We start from the raw sequence: 15,511 nt of genomic DNA on the forward strand, positions 1-15,511 counted from the left end.
GAGTATAACTCCCTACCTGTTGCTGCAGGTATCACTCATATGCCTACACCCTGGTAACTCTCCTACGTACCTCTGCCCAGGCCAGGTGTCATGGGAGCCTTCACATGTGAGAACATGGTCATAGCAGAGGGACAGGCCACATTCAGCAGTGCAATGGTCACACTCTTGAGCTGCTTCTGCTTAATGTGTCCTAATGCGGTGTAGAGAATTTCTATGGGGGGGGGGTGTTATAGACTGATAGATAGACGGAGGGGACAGACAGACAGATGGGGTGGATGAAGACAGACAGGCAGGCAGGCAGGCAGGCTAGCCAGCATGCATTAGTCCACACGATGAAACGCAATAAATCTGAAAATGGAATCTAAGCACTTTTTCCTAGTGCTGACAAAGGGCTATTGCAAAATACTGCAGTGATCAGACTGGAGAAGCTCCCATGGCAGGGAACATTTTTCCCTTTTAAGACAGTTACTGGCAATGCACATGGGGAGGCTTTCGCTCCAGGCGGGAGCTCTCTCTGGTGGCCGGGCTACAGCAACCCTGCATTCCTGATTTCCTGATTCTAGGTTTTAATGTATCTGCCAACGGCAACACACGGAATGAAAATTAACTCCTGATGTGTGGGGAGACAGGGCTGCAGCTCGACCTCTCGAATCCTCCCCCTGGTTACTCCCCAATACCCCCCCCCCCCACTGTTTTTTTTTTTGCTTGACAAATTTTTCCCTGCATTTTTTTTTTGTTTCTTTGGGGGTCTTTTTGCTTGAAAATTTTTTGGCAGGTATTTTTTTGACACCTTCTGGCAACCCTACGGGGGAGCCGGGCGGTTGCCTGGGGCCGCCCATTGGTTAGGACCGGTCCTGAATGCCAAGAAGGGCTAAGCAAGTCCCAGCGTGCCCCCAGTCACCTCTCCTTGAAAGCGCTGGCTGAGCGCGAGTCCCGGTTTGTCCCCATGCTGCGGGACAGGAAGAACACAGGTCACGTAGGAGCGGCCGCCTCACTCCTCTGTAATAGCGTCTGACCAAGCAGAGGGCTGCCCCTCACCGCTCCCAGCCCAGCCCAGCCCTGCAAGGGCCAAGCAGCTCCTCACACGTGATCTGTCCCTTGCAGTGTGCAGCTCTCCCTGCGTGGCCCTTGGGCCAGGATTGGGCGGGGCAATAAATCCCATCACCAGGCCATAGCGAGGGCTGGTGGCCAAAGGGACGGGGCTGCCCACGGGCGGGGGGAGTTGGAAGAAGTTTCCCTAGAGCAGGCAAGCGTCCCGGCCCCAAACATTCCCGATGAACGTGCCGCTTTTGCCAGCGACGGCGACAGACGCGTCTTGGAGCAGAACCAACCAGCGGATGAGAAGCTGGAGAGGAGTCAGCAGGGCGCCCTTGTAGCCAAGAAGGCGAATGGCACAGTGGGGGGCATTCGGAGGAGCGGTCCCAGCAGATTTAGGGAAGTGATTATTCCCCTTTATTCGGCTCTGGGGAGGCCACAGCTGGAGCATTGCGTCCGGTGCTGGGCCCCTTGACCGAAGAGGCTGGAGAGAGGCTGGTGGCAGGTGACAGACCGAGGAGCAATGGTCTCAAGTGGCAGTGGGGGAGGTCTCGGTTGGCTAGTAAGAAAAACCATTTCACTAGGAGCTCCGGGTGGGGCTCTGACGGGGGCTGCAGGGCAGGGCTCTTAGTCCTCCGCAGTCCTGCCCAGGGGTCTCTGCTCTGCCTGCCAGGCCCATGGCCCTCCCTGCACCTGTGGGGTTGGGCATCACAGTCCCCGGCCATGCGGGGAGCCCTCTGCAGGCCCCTGTCACAGGCCCTCTGGAGCCAGGAGCCAGAGCCCCGCCCTGCCTCACACCATCCCCTTCCTCCTCTGGCCTGGCCTCCCCCAGAACGCCAGGGCCTGCACGGAGGTGCCAGCGGTTACCCCACTCTGGCTGGGGCAGAGCCGCCTGGAGAAGAGCAGGGTGCACAGCTCTGGGCTCATGGCCGAAGAGAGGAACAAGGCCGTGCAGTGGCTGGGGGGGCATGGGCTGCGCCGTGCCGCCTCCCATGCCCAGCCAGAGGGCCAGTCCCATGGCTGGCTGCCCACCCCTGCGTTCGCAAGGCAGGAGAGCTCTTTGCCATCATAGTGACCAGGGCTGGAATCGTCACAACCCTGCCGGAGCGCCCTCTCCCCGGGACACATCCCGCCAGCGTGGCACCTGGGCATCGCGCCAACCTCCGCACCAAGCCTGCAGGAGAAGCTGAATTCTCCATTCCCGAGCTACTTTTGTCTGGGGCCCCCGGGCACTCGATGCCGCCTGCTAATGGCTCGCAAGCCCACGGGCCGGGGCTGTCACATGGCTGCCAGCAACTAAAGCCCTCGTGTTCCACGGGGACTGGGGAAGCGCCGTGTTGGCTTCTTCACTGGGCCCATTCGTCTGGGCAGAGACACTGGCAAAAGAGAGCCAGCAGCCCGGTGCAGGCGCTTTCTGGAGTGTCGCTGTACGCTTGGGCCATTGATTTCCGCCAGCCCTACACTGCAAAATATGGAACTCGATTGGTCCAGGTGCCCGCCCATGCCACTGCACACGATTCGTTCTGACAGCCTGTCTCCGGAAGGGCCAGCCAGCAACAGCCCAGCCCTGGGCAGGGCCCTGAGCTGCGGTACCTGCTCTTCTCCGGGGGCGTGAAGCCACGTTCTGGAAGGGCCCGCGCTGGCTGAGGAAAACCATCGGCTGGCAACATCTGGAGACCAGAGGTACATCAGAGCGGCCAGGCTGGGTCAGATCAACGGGTCTGCCCACAATGGCCAGTGCCAGGTGCCCCAGAGGGAGTGAACAGAACTGGGAATCAAGTGATCCCTCCCCTGTCGCCCATTCCCTGTGACTGACACACAGATAGGTGTGTGTGTGTGCGCGCGCGCGTGTGTGAGACAGAGCAAAGAGTGCGTACATGTGTGTGGGCACCACCCTAAAACGCACAGCCATTCATTTTAGCTGTTGTGCTTGTTCAGTTTTTAATTAGCAGACAAAGTAATTGGTAAATTCTTGTATTTAAATAGTCAGTGATTTAATTGCTGAGTAAATCAGTTCCTTGGTATGTAATTACTAGGCACGCTCCAGGCTGGTGGGCAGAATGGGCATGCTCGGGGTATGTCTACACTATGTTTTTCCGAAAAACTGCAGTTATGACCACAATGCCATTGCGTTCTTTCGAAAACAAATCAAATCAAAAGAACAGAAGGGTGTTTCCGGCATTCGTAAACTTCTTTCTATGAGGAAGAAGCCTTTTTCTGAAAGAGCTCTTCGCAAAAAGGCACGTGTGGACGGGGAAGAGGAGTTCTCTCGAAAGACAAGGAAAGAGGAAAAAGCACAGGTGCCCTGGTGACCATTCCATCCATAGCAATCACAACTGAAACGCGAGAGTGTGTCCATTCAGGGTGGAGTCTCTCTTCTGAAAAAGGAGATTGCTTTTTCGATGCGCTTTGGCAGTGTAAATGCTCTCTGTCGGGAAACTTTTTTTGGAAGAGCTCGTCTGGAAAAGCTTCTTCCGAAAGAAGCCTGCAGTCAAGACGTAGCCCCAGACTGTTCCAAAGGAACTGAATGGCTCTTGTCAAGTGATTCAAAGTCATTCATTTTGCAAGGGCCTTGCCCTGCCTGACACTATGGCTGTGTCTAGACTACATCCCTTTTCCGTAAAAGGGATGCAAATTAGACACATCGCAATTGCAAATGAAGCGGGGATTTAAATCCCCCCCGCTTCATTTGCATAAACATGGCTGCCGCTTTTTTCCGTCTCGGAGCTTTACCGGAAAAAAAGCGCCAGTCTAGACGGGGATCTTTCGGAAAATAAAGCCTTTTCCTCTTAAAAAAAAGGAATAAGGGATCTTTCGGAAAAGGCTTTATTTTCCGAAAGATCCCCCTCTAGACTGGCGCTTTTTTCCGGCAAAGCCCCAAGCCGGAAAAAAGCGGCAGCCATGTTTATGCAAATGAAGCGGGGGGGATTTAAATCCCCGCTTCATTTGCAATTGCGATGTGTCTAATTTGCATCCCTTTTATGGAAAAGGGATGCGGTCTAGACACAGCCTATGGCTACGTCTACACTGGCACGATTTTCTGAAAATGCTTTTAACGGAAAACTTTTCCGTTAAAAGCATTTTCGGAAAAGCGCGTCTAAATTGGCAGGATGCTTTTCCGCAAAAGCACTTTTTGTGGAAAAGCGTCTGTGGCCAATCTAGACGCGGTTTTCCGCAAAAGAGCCCCGATCGCCATTTTCGCCATCGGGGCTTTTTTGCGGAAAACAGTACTGTGCTGTTTACACTGGCCCTCTTGCGCAAATGATTTGCGCAAGAGGGCTTTTGCCCGAACGGGAGCAGCACAGTATTTCTGCAAGAACACTGACGATCTACATGAGATAGTCAGTGTTCTTGCGGAAATTCAAACGGCCAGTGTAGACAGCTGGCAAGTTTTTCCGCAAAAGATTTTGCGGAAAAACTTGCCAGTCTAGACACAGCCTATGTGTGTCTGTGCATGTGGGGAAAGGGAGGGGTGTGGATGGGTGCTGGGAGCAGGGCCACCATGGACATTTCTTCTGAATCTGCCCAGTGACTCCTGCCTGGCTCCAGGTGTTACAAGGAAGAGTGGTGCGGGTCACATGCTGCTTTCACACCCATTGCACAACCACCGCTTAGCAAGGAGAGCTGTAGCCGTGTCGGTGCCCCGCTGTCAGAGACTCAAAGGGGTCAAGGGAATATGTTTTATTGGACTAACTTCTGGGGAAAGGAGACGCGCTTTAGAGCTTATGCTGGATGCAGGATATCCACGGATACAGACATGGAGGCGGATACACATTGGCTACGTCTAGACTGGCCACAAATTCCGGAAAAGGGATGCAAATCAGGTAAGTCAGCATAGGGAAATCCGCGGGGGATTTAAATATCCCCCGCGGATTTAAACAAACATGTCCGCCGCTCTTTTTCCGGCTTGGGGAAAAGCCGGAAAAAAAGCGTCTAGACTGGCGCGATCCTCCGGAATAAAGCCCTTTTCCGGAGGATCTCTTATTCCTTCAAATAGGAATAAGAGATCCTCCGGAAAAGGGCTTTATTTCGGAGGATCGCGCCAGTCTAGACGCTTTTTTTCCGGCTCTTCCCCAAGCCGGAAAAAAAGCGGCGGACATGTTTATTTAAATCCGCGGGGGATATTTAAATCCCCCGCGGATTTCCCTATGCTGACTTACCTGATTTGCATCCCTTTTCCGGAATTTGTGGCCAGTCTAGACGTAGCCATTTTGTATATAGAACCCTGCAAATTTGCAGATACCCGCTCCATGTTCATGGGTATCCACATTACAAAGATCCAAGGATCATTTCTGCAGATGTTCCTGAGTCGGTAGAGGGGCCTCCATGCCATCGGGATAGAAGACCTGCGACAACCACGGCAACTCCTCTGTGGGCTGGTCAGGATACAACTCTAGCCACCAGCCCCCCACTCCACGGGGCCTGTGGCAGCCTCCCAGTCCAGGAGTAGGTAGCAGACGTCTGGCTCCTCCAGCAACTGCAGCTGAACTGGGCTCACAGACCTGCCTTTTATACTTGCTGTCCCACCCACTGACTTCTGGCGGGAGGGGTGAGCACGGTCTGGCCCCGCCCACTGGGGCCCAGGGAGAGGTTTCTCTCCCTCTGGCTCCATGAGAGCCACCCCCTTGCTGCAGCTACATGGCACAGGTCGGAGCTCTGCAGCGTCCTAGCTGGTCCCAGTCACTTACCGCTGTTTACCAGCTTGTCCCAAAACCTCCTCTGGCACCTCGGTCCCGGACAGTTCCTCAGCCTCCTTGCTTGCCAGGAATGGCCGAGGGGCGGGACGCTCCTCCGGCTCTGCAGTGAGGACCGATGCGGAGAATTCGATTCGCTTCTCCCTGATGGGCCAGTGCTCCTCTAGCGACTTGGCCGTGCAGCCAGGGGCCGCTCTGAGTGCGGGGTGGGCGGCTGGGATGCACTTCACAGAAAGTGTATGTGTCTCTTGCTAGCTGCTCTTCCAGTCATTTGGGGGGCCTGCCTGCTGGACTTGGCAGAGCTCACGGCTCTTTCTGTTCCCCGCAGTAGGAAGGACGCCTACGGGTCTCTACCACCTCTTTTACTCTGCGGATTAGTCAAGATGGTGGCTTTTTGCTCCCTGCTGAGCTGGGGGGCAGATCTTCTGCCTCTCTGGCCAAAGGAGGCCGCGGTGGGGCTGGAGGCCAGGCTGACGCGCCCTGGCTCAGAGGGAAGCAGGATTTGTATTCAGGTCACTCCAGAAGGGCCGAGGGGGTGGACAGACGCACTCACAGGGGCTGGGATTGGATCATTGCTAGACGAGTCTCCTGCACAGAATATTCCAGCGCAATCGAATCCAATTTGCTTGCCAGGCAGCGCATCGAGCAGCAGCTGGGACTTAGCAGGGAACTGGATGGTACTAAACCAACACCCAGGCAGCCATACACAGCTACACTGCCCCTCTCGCCCGTGCGCCAGAGCCCGCCCATTCACTCAGGCTCCCCTGCCCCGTCAGGGAGCACAGGCTGATCCAGGGCCTCAGTTGTTCACGCCCAGTTGGCCAGGCAGCCGAGGGTGAGCTGTGGGCAGGTGCCAAGTGGCACAGAGCTTGGAGATAGCGGTGGGGCTCTGCACGGCCCTCCCTTAGCTGAGGCTGCAGGAGCCCCGGCCCCCGGGGGCCCCGCTCGACGGAGGTTCCGCGGTTAAGCCTTTGCTGAGGGCACCGGTGAGACTCACTCGCTGAGTCCCAGCCGCTCGCTGGGAAGCCCAGCGTGGGCCGCACAGAGGTGCATGCAGAAGCCAAGCGACAAATGCAAAGTCTTTACATAGAGCCAAAGCGAGAGGAACCCAGCCGGATCAGGCCGAAGCAACCTCTGGCTCCATCCGCCCTGGGCGTGGCTCATACCAAGCCAGCCGCTGGTAATAATCCTACAGAAATCACAAGCAAGATCTCATTAGCGGTGCCCAGAGGCTGCAAACTGCCGCCCTCCCGGGGCTGGGCAGGGGAGTCTGTCCTGTGATTTACGCCAGCCCGCTGACGCTCCAGCACGAGGGCTATGGGCAGGCCGGACGCACCCAGCGAGGATTACCACCCGCCTGGTATTTCACCAGCCTGCCCTGGAGTTTCCTGGATTTGCCAGTTGGCAGTAAAATAATTTAATCTGCCATATTTTATGTACCTGGGCCTAAAGGCCTGCCCCAAGGCACCGTGGGACATGGAAGGGTACAGGGTTTGCGCCCAGCTACGGGTGCTGCCGTTCTCCCACTTCTGCAATGTGAGCGAGAACAGGCCCCGCCTGCCAGAGAGGCAGCAGCTGGCTGCGAGCGCCCACGCAGACGGGGCAGGGTTCGGGCAGCGAGGGAACCTGAACGGTTCTCTCCTCTCTGTGCGACAGCCTCACTCGACATGGGGAGGAGGCTGCAGAGTGGCCTTGTGGCTGGGGCTGTGGTGGACTTGCCTTGGCAGGGAGGCGGCACTGCTGGGTTTTTGCATTTCAAAGGTAGTAACCATGCACCAGGCCCGGGGCCCCAGGCTTTACCCCTCCCCCCCCCAAAGGACTCTGACTTCCTACCCCACCTGTTCCGTGGGGGCAGGAGACAGGCGGCTTTCTGTTCATGTCTCCGTATCTCACACACCCGCTCACTGTGAACCCTTCAGGTCAGAGGCAGCAAGCGCCTGACACTCTCTGTACTTTGTTAGTCTCCAGGGTGCCACAGGACCACGGCTTATTTTAAAGTTACAGACTAACCCGGCAACCCTCTGAGGCCTGCAGTCTCCAGGTGGAGTCCATCAGGCATTTTGCTGCCAGGCGGAGCTCTGCTGATTTACACCAGTGGGGCACCTGGCCCCGGCTAGAGTTGCTAGATGGTTTAACCAAAAATACTGAACAAAAATACCGAAAAAAAAAGCCACCAGGGAAAAAATTCTGTTGAAGGAAAAAAAGAGGGGGAGACCAAAGTTGTTGAGCAAAAAAAGAAAGAAAAAAAAAGGACCCAACAGTTGTTAAGCAAAAAAGAGAAAGAAATAAATTTTAAAAAGCAGCATGGCCCCTTTAAGGCTTTTTGCCACTGCCCATCTTGTTTTCCTGCTCCAAGCCAGAAGATAGCTCCCCTGCAGAACCAGGTAAGTGGGGGGGAAGGAAGATCCGGGGACAGGGCCCAGTTGCTGAGTGTGTTGTAGGGTTGCCAGGTGTCCGGTATTTTCGCCTCCTGGCAGGGAAAAAGAAAAAAAAAAATCAGAAAATACTGGATATTTTAGCTGTCAGTATTTTCTAATTTTTTTTTTTTTAAACCAGACAGGAGGTGAAAATACCAGACGGTCTGGGTCAATACCAGACACCTGAAAATCCTAGGCCCCACATGCCTTACAACAGGCGTGGAGCCACAGCACAAGTACAGGCTGAGCCTGTCTAATCCAGAACTCTCGTCCAGAAACATCCGTCGTCCGTTAGAATCTCAGTGAGCTGGATGTCCACTTTTCAGGGGTGTGGCCAAGTTTCCTTCAGTCCCACAAAGTTTGTTTACCGCCTCCAGTCCTGGCTCTCAGGGTTTTGTGCTGTTGTTTAGCTCTAATTTACCCCTAAATGTCTTCTAGCAGCCCAGTAAGCAGTGAAAATGTTGGTAATGCTGCCAGACAATACTGACCTCCTGTAAGCCAGAAAATTCTCTCGTTCAGAACTGGTCTGGTCTCCAGGGTGCCGGACTAGAGAGGTTCAACCTGTATTTTGCAGCCTCTCTCCACATCAGTTGCACTTTCCAGAGACAGGGCCAGGTGCTATTCAAAGTCCAATGCTAGAGCCCTGGTATTTGCAGGCCATGGATTAGCTGCAAGACTTTACCTATTGGCACCGCTATTCTGAGGACTGAGCAACACCAACTTTGCTGGCATGGTGAGGTGGGAATCTCACCCACCCCTGCCTGCTGCACTGTTTGTTTGCACCCTGCTGCCGTGCCTGTCACTCTGCCCACCTCTGGATGGGGTAGATCCCCATTCTCAGAGAACCATTTGTGTCAGGAGTGGGATCCCCTTTGGCGTGTGGCAGCCAGCTAGTACAGGCAGGTTTGCCCCCAGAATGCCATGCACACCCAAGGGACAACCCTATTGGCCTGAGAGCAGCATGCGCAGAGCGTGCAGCATTGAGCCATGAAATGCAGCCACCTCCAGTGAAGAACATTGTATGGAAGTTGTAGGACTGGAGCTAAGCCCACTTCTAAGTACCTGGAGTCTGTGCAGGACCCCGGGCTGCCCCCACTCCGTGCTCAGCAGGCTCTTTGCTGGCCACAGGATTCCTGAGCTTGGCTATGCAATTCGTGTGTGTTCGGTTAACCCAGCATGCCACAGGCTCTCCAGCTCTCCTCTTACATAGGCCACGTCCATGCTGGTCAGCACCAAGAAACCCCTGCATCTCCACGGCAGCCACCCCAGAAACCACTGCAGAGTGGGCAAGGATGCTGGGCCGTGGCTGGAGCAGAGGGGTGAGGAGATGCTGAGTCGCTCTGGATTTTGGGGACCTCTCCTGCCAGTCAAAATTCCCTTCAGCCACCAGACGGCTGGGAGTTCGGGGAGCTAGCCAGCTGAACGTCCTGGCATTCAAAATGCTGCATCCCACCGTGCTACTGGCAGGCTGGTGGGAGCTGACGGACTCACTGGAGTCCAGGGATCATGCAGCACCTGGAACAAGGCAAGAGTAACAGAAAGGGGATCTCTGGCTCTACCGGCCCCCAGCTCCTTTGGGGAAAAGGACAGTGCCTGAGATATGGCTGCAGAAGCAGCCACCCCACCTCAACAGCTCTGACCTTCAGCTCCTTCCCTGGCAGTTGGAGCAACCCCCGCCTCATAGCCAAGAAGGCGAATGGCACATTGGGCTGCATTAGGAGGAGCATGGCCAGCAGATCCAGAGAAGTGATTATTCCCCTTTATTCAGCTCTGGTGAGGCCACATCTGGAGTATTGCGTCCACATCTGGGCCCCCCACTATAGAAGGGACGTGGACACATTGGAGAGGGTCCAGCGGAGGGCACCAAAATGCTGAGGGGGCTGGAGCACATGGCCTACGAGGAGAGGCTGAGGGATTTGGGTCTGTTCAGTTTGCAGAAGAGAAGAGCGAGGGGGGATTTGGGAGCAGCCTGCAACTCCCTGCAGGGGGTTCCAAAGAGGCTGGCGAGAGGCTGGTCTCAGTGGGGGCAGAACAAGGAGCAATGGGCTCCAGGTGCGGCGGGGGAGGGCTAGGTTGGATATTAGGAAAAACGATTTCCCCAGGCGGGTGGGAAGCGCTGGGCTGGGTTCCCTAGGGAGGGGGGAATCTCCATCCCTAGGGGTGTTTAAGTCCTGGCTTGGCCCAGCCCTGGCTGGGATGGTTGAGTTGGGCTGGTCCTGCCTTGGGCGGGGGGCTGGACTCGGTGGCTCCTGAGGGCTTTGCCCGCCCTGGGATTCTAGGGTTCTATGCCGGCCTGAGCACCACGAACCAGACCCTCCCAAGCTGCTGCCCTGCCAGGCTCACCGCCCAGCGCCCTCCCTGGCAGGCAGGACTCGATGCTGGGCTGCAGCCTGCGTGAAGCCACCCCAAAGCTGGGGGTTACTGGGGGCACGCCTGGGTTCAGCACACAGGGCCAGGCCGCAGCTCGGGGCCAGGGTCTCATTGCAGCTGGGTTTTGCCTTTCCTCCATTCCAGTCCATCTCCTTCCTGCCCGCTCCCCTCCCCCGGCCTCTCCAGAGCCCTTCACACTTCCCCCTGCGTGGCTGGAGCCCAGCGGTACCTTGTTAGTGACTGTGAGTCACGGTAACTACGGCAACCTGTCTGCAGGGCGATGCACGAACAGCACCAACACGCCGACACTCGGCCAGGCAGGTCTGAGCAAAACATGGATGAGCTGCTGGGGCCCGATTCGGCAGGTCAGAATCCTCCCCCCCCAGTGGTGTGTGCACAGGGCACATGTGGGGGGAAGTAGGATTTCCCCATTCGAGGCCAGGCCGCTGAGCCCCTGCTCCCCGGGCAGGTGATTATGTGGGAATTTCTGCATTTGCCACAGAAACAGAAGTTTCCAGCCTACGGGCTGTGGACAAACGCCGGGCATGTGACCTGCCAAAGGGGCAGCTGCCAGAAGGCAAAGCAAAAGACCCAACATTTGTTAGCGCTAAAAACCTCGTGATTTTTAAATCGGTCCCATGTCCTGGCAAGGGGGAAGGGCTGGCTCCTGATTTTCCCTGGGCTCAAACTGAGCCGCTTTTTCTAGACACACCCTGTTTCCCAGGAGGCCTTGTTGGGAGTGGGGCCGGCTGCCATGTTGAGCCGGGTCCTTCTGGATCTCAGACTCCTTGACTGGGAAGCGTCCAGCCCAGCCGTGGCCCTGAGGCCGGGGAAAGAAAGTCCAAGCCCAGCCTGGTCTGACAGTAGGGTTGCCAGGTGTCCGGTATCGGCCCAGACAGTCCAGTATTTGCGGCTTCTGTCCGGTGAAAAACACAGAAAATACCAGCCATGTAAAATGTTTTCCTGTTCTATTTTCTCTTTGTCTCGGATGGAAGGCCACTTGGGACATTCTTCCCCTGCTGTGTTTGTTGTGGGGGAGGGAGGGGGGGCGTGGGGATTTAAAGGCGCCATGACTCTTTTTTGTGCGGTTGGGGTTTTTTTGGGGGGTATTTTTGCTCAACCAATTTCCCGCCATGTTTGAAATTGTTTGTGAAACTATCTGGCAGCCCTATTCGACAGGGACTGTCTGGCACAAAGCCTGCACTTCTCCTCCCAGCACCTGCCCATCTCCGGCCCACAAGGTCTGCCTGTCCCCAGCCAGCATAGGGGAAGCAGTCCTGAGGGACCAGCCTCAGCACAGCCCCTGACGTCAATGGTGGGCTCTGAGTTTGCAGCCGTGTAGAGCCTGACTAGCTAAAGGAGGAGTGTGGTGCCGTTTCCTGCTGCACAAGCTGGGCATGAGCAGCTCCAGGGGGGAAGCTTTGGGGACAGACCTGAGTAAGGGACAGCTCTTTGGAGGCTGGAATTGTCCAGAACGTTTTAAACTGTATCATGGTAATAAACCTGACTGACACCGGTTATTTGGCGCCTTGAATATATTTAATAGGGAAATAAGAAATTAAAAGGTGGCCAAGCACTTGACTATCTACTCCCAAGGGAATTCTGCACCAAAAGGTTAGAAATTCTTCAGCAAACAATTCTGCAAATTCTTCATCTATTTTGTCAAAATGCAGTACAATCAGTCTAGTTTCAATACATCAATCCCGGAAATAAAACTACAGTGCAATGGATGGAGAATGGGAGTGGGGAGCATTGGAGGAAAAGTCTAGCCCCCCTAGCCTCACAGCAACGGAGGAAGGTTTGACCTTTTATTTCTAGTTATTAGTCAAAAAATATAGGGAGTCATATGCTCAGAGCTACATCCCAGGCAACTGACAAGCAAGTAAGGGCTGGGGAATCAAACTCACAATTTATGCTGCCTCCTGAACCTCCCCAGAAAGGTCAAACAGCTCATGGAGCCAGTCTGACGGGGAATTAGTCAAGTCCCAAAAGAGCAGGCCAGTTTGACTCACTAAAGCACAATGAGCGTTTCTAAGGCCACCCTGCCCTGGCGATGGAAAGGAGCCTTAAAACGTTCACCCCCATTTTATACGCTTTGCACTGGGAAAACTCACGGAGACAACGGGAGCAATTGACCGAGCAGGGAGGCTGCTTCATTCTGCTCTGCTTGAGGAGACAGCCTGCCCCATGCCTAGCTCCGCAGACACCCCGAAGCCCTGCCCCGCCTTGCCAAGCATGCAGCAATAGCGAGTGCGGGGAAGAGAGTCTCTCACACACGACTGCACAACCCCACGGACTTACATCTCGACTGATGCTGATCAGCTGTTTGTCGGCTCAGTGCGGCAGCCATGTAAATTTAAATGAAGCTGCGATTATTTAAATCGCCGCTTCATTTCCCTTTGCCTACAACCCTCATCTACATGGCTCCGTCGATGGAGCCATGTAGTCTAGACACAGCCCTAGAGAGCAAAACAACTGACAAGTGCATCAGTGTCCCAGGGCCTGCCCCTGCTGAAATCAGCCACCACAGTCCTCGCTGCCCACGGGTCACCAGCCCTCACTGTCACCAGGAGCTCCTGCAGCACCCACCTGGCCGGGGTGCTCCTGGGGACGTGAGCCTGCTCCCAAGGGCTGGCCACCCACCTTGCTGAGTCCCAGCCTTGTGACCCAGACTTACAATCCCTGGACAAACAGAAGTGATGCAAGTCAGGCAGGGCACCCCCTTGAGGGAGCAGCCAGGGTGACGGCCTGGCATGGGGAGGAGTCAGGATGAGACGGACAGTGCAGGAGGGCAGAGACCCCAAAATAAACCCATTCTGCACGGTGTGCTGGAAACGAGCCCCCCTTTAGCCTCCAGGGAGAAGAGCTTTAGGCCAGATGTTTGTGATGCGACACCGACAAGAGCACGGCAGCTCCTCTGGGGATCAGTCTGCAGGGGGGGGGGGGGGTACCAGGGCATCTGTCCTTTCCCCCTTCAGCCCAGCCCTTCAGAACTTGCACCCATGTTAAAAGCCACATTTCCAAATGCCCTTCCCCCTGCCTCACGTCACAAATGGTGTTTGCCCAGCCTGGGGAACTCAGCTGGCCAGGGGCCCTCTCACTCCCTGGCCTGGGCTGGCTCTCCTGGCCACGGCGTGGGACGGGCAGGGCTAGCAGCCACTCCCAGGCCAGGCTGGCAGACGCTGAGCTTCCTTTTCCCACGGGATCTGCCAGAGCCTCTTTTCAGGCTTTTGCTCTTCTTGGTCCCTCTGCCTCTGCAGCAATGGATACAGGTCTTTCCCCTGCTGTCTTCATGGGTTGAAAAATTAAACTACTTGAGAAAAAAGTTTCCTAAATTCCAGCCAGGTTCTACTGAGCCCACAGATGGGGTGTTTTGCAAAAAGCAGCGGCAGCAGCAGCCAGAAGTGGGCCAGGCCTGACACACACACCTCCCCTTACAACAGCAGGCTGCACCTCTCTAATCCGGTACAGACCCTGAGAATTTGCTGGACCACAGGAGGTCAATGCTGTCTAGCAGCTTTGCCAGCACTTCCACTGCCCACTGGACTGTAAGAGGACATTTAGGGGTAAATTGTCGCTAAACAACACTGGGAGCCAGGACTGGTGGCTGAAAACAAAGTTCATGGGCCCACAGTGAACCTGGCCACCCCCAGGATCAGTGGGCATCTGGCTAACTAGCATCATGCCAGACCAACGATGTTGCTGACCCAGAGTGCCGGACTAGAGAGGGTCAGCCTGTAACACCTGCTCCAAATGGCACCTTTTGCCTTCTTTCCAGCAGCCTGAGAGCTGAGAGCGCCTGAGGACTCTTCCGGCCTGCAGCTCCGCATTTTGGAGAGTGTCTCAGAGAAACGTTCAAAGCGCAGGAACCCTCCGCGGGACTTAAATAAGAGCGATCGCTCCCGGCTGGCTGCCCGGACCCGGGTCGGTTTGTGAGCACGTTACATGAGGCTGCGCACCCGCCCTGCGATCGGTCCATTACAGAGATGGAGCCAAAGCAGCGGCCGATACCCAGCACCCCAGCCAGGGGCGCGCTGTAGCGCGGCGGGGGAAGGAAGGCGGAGAGCCCGGGAATGCACCTGACAACGGATCCCACCCCCGCGGCTCCCGCTGCGCAAGGCGGGCGGCGAGCGGCCACCGCCCCGAGCCCCCGGGACTGGATCGAACCGAGCCTCCCTGCGGCCCCCGGCGGAGCCGCCCGAGGAGGGGGCAGCCCAGCGCCGCGGGGAGCTCCCTGCCCCGGCCAGACCCGGCCGCCCCGCGAGCTGCCCTTACCGGCCCGGGTACCGCGGCTCGGCTCCGAACGCGCGTCTCCTCCTGGCGCACCGCGCCCGGCCCGGCGCTTTGAATTGCAGCCGCCGCTGCTCATTGGCTGCGGGGCCCGGCCCGGGGGCGCGGCGCTGCCGGTGCTGGCTGAGCCCGGGGCGCGCTTCGTTTCCAAACAGTCGCCGCCCTCCCCGGGCCGGGCTGGTCCCCGGGCATCTCGCCCCGCCCCGCCCCGCTACTTGCGCCCCGGGTCCTTCCGGCCGCCCCGCCCCGCCCAGCTCCCCCTCCCCCTTGGCTCTCCCAGCAGCACATGTCCCATAAGGTCCCCAGGCAAGGGGGGAGGAGACGGGGCAGAGGGACCCCCCAGCATGCCCTGGGCTCCGGCTCCACTGCAGGGAAATTAGGGCTTATCCCTGCATCCCTCGCCTGCCAGCACCACGCTAAGGGGCAGGACTCACATCTGGCCTGGGTTTGCCCCCCCCCCTTCTTCCCCTCACCGCCCCTCGGAGGCAGTGAACCGGGACCTGTAGCAGATTTAAAACAAACAAAAGGAAGTTTTTCTTCACTCGGTGCATAATCAACCCGTGGAACTCCTCGCCAGAGGATTCCCTGAAGGCTAGAACTTTAACAGGGTTCAAAAAAGAGCTAGATAGATTCATGAAGGCTGGGTCCATCAGTGGCTACTAGCCAGGATGGGTAGGAATGGTGTCCCTGGCCTCTGTTTCTCTG

General features: G+C 56.6%; 1 protein-coding gene across 1 annotated transcript in view; it reads right to left on the reverse strand.

The window, feature by feature from the left end:
• Positions 1 to 15,015, reverse strand: part of CTXN1 (cortexin 1) — a 37,856-nt gene extending 22,841 nt beyond the window's left edge. Inside the window, exon 1 of the mRNA XM_075903144.2 lies at positions 14,792 to 15,015. The gene's annotated coding sequence lies outside the window, so the exon portion shown is untranslated. The remainder of the gene's footprint in view (positions 1 to 14,791) is intronic.
• Positions 15,016 to 15,511: the final 496 nt, after the last annotated feature.

Source organism: Pelodiscus sinensis, chromosome 32, assembly GCF_052426305.1.
Source record: "Pelodiscus sinensis isolate ZL-2025 chromosome 32, ASM5242630v1, whole genome shotgun sequence".
Classification (NCBI taxonomy): domain Eukaryota; kingdom Metazoa; phylum Chordata; order Testudines; family Trionychidae; genus Pelodiscus; species Pelodiscus sinensis.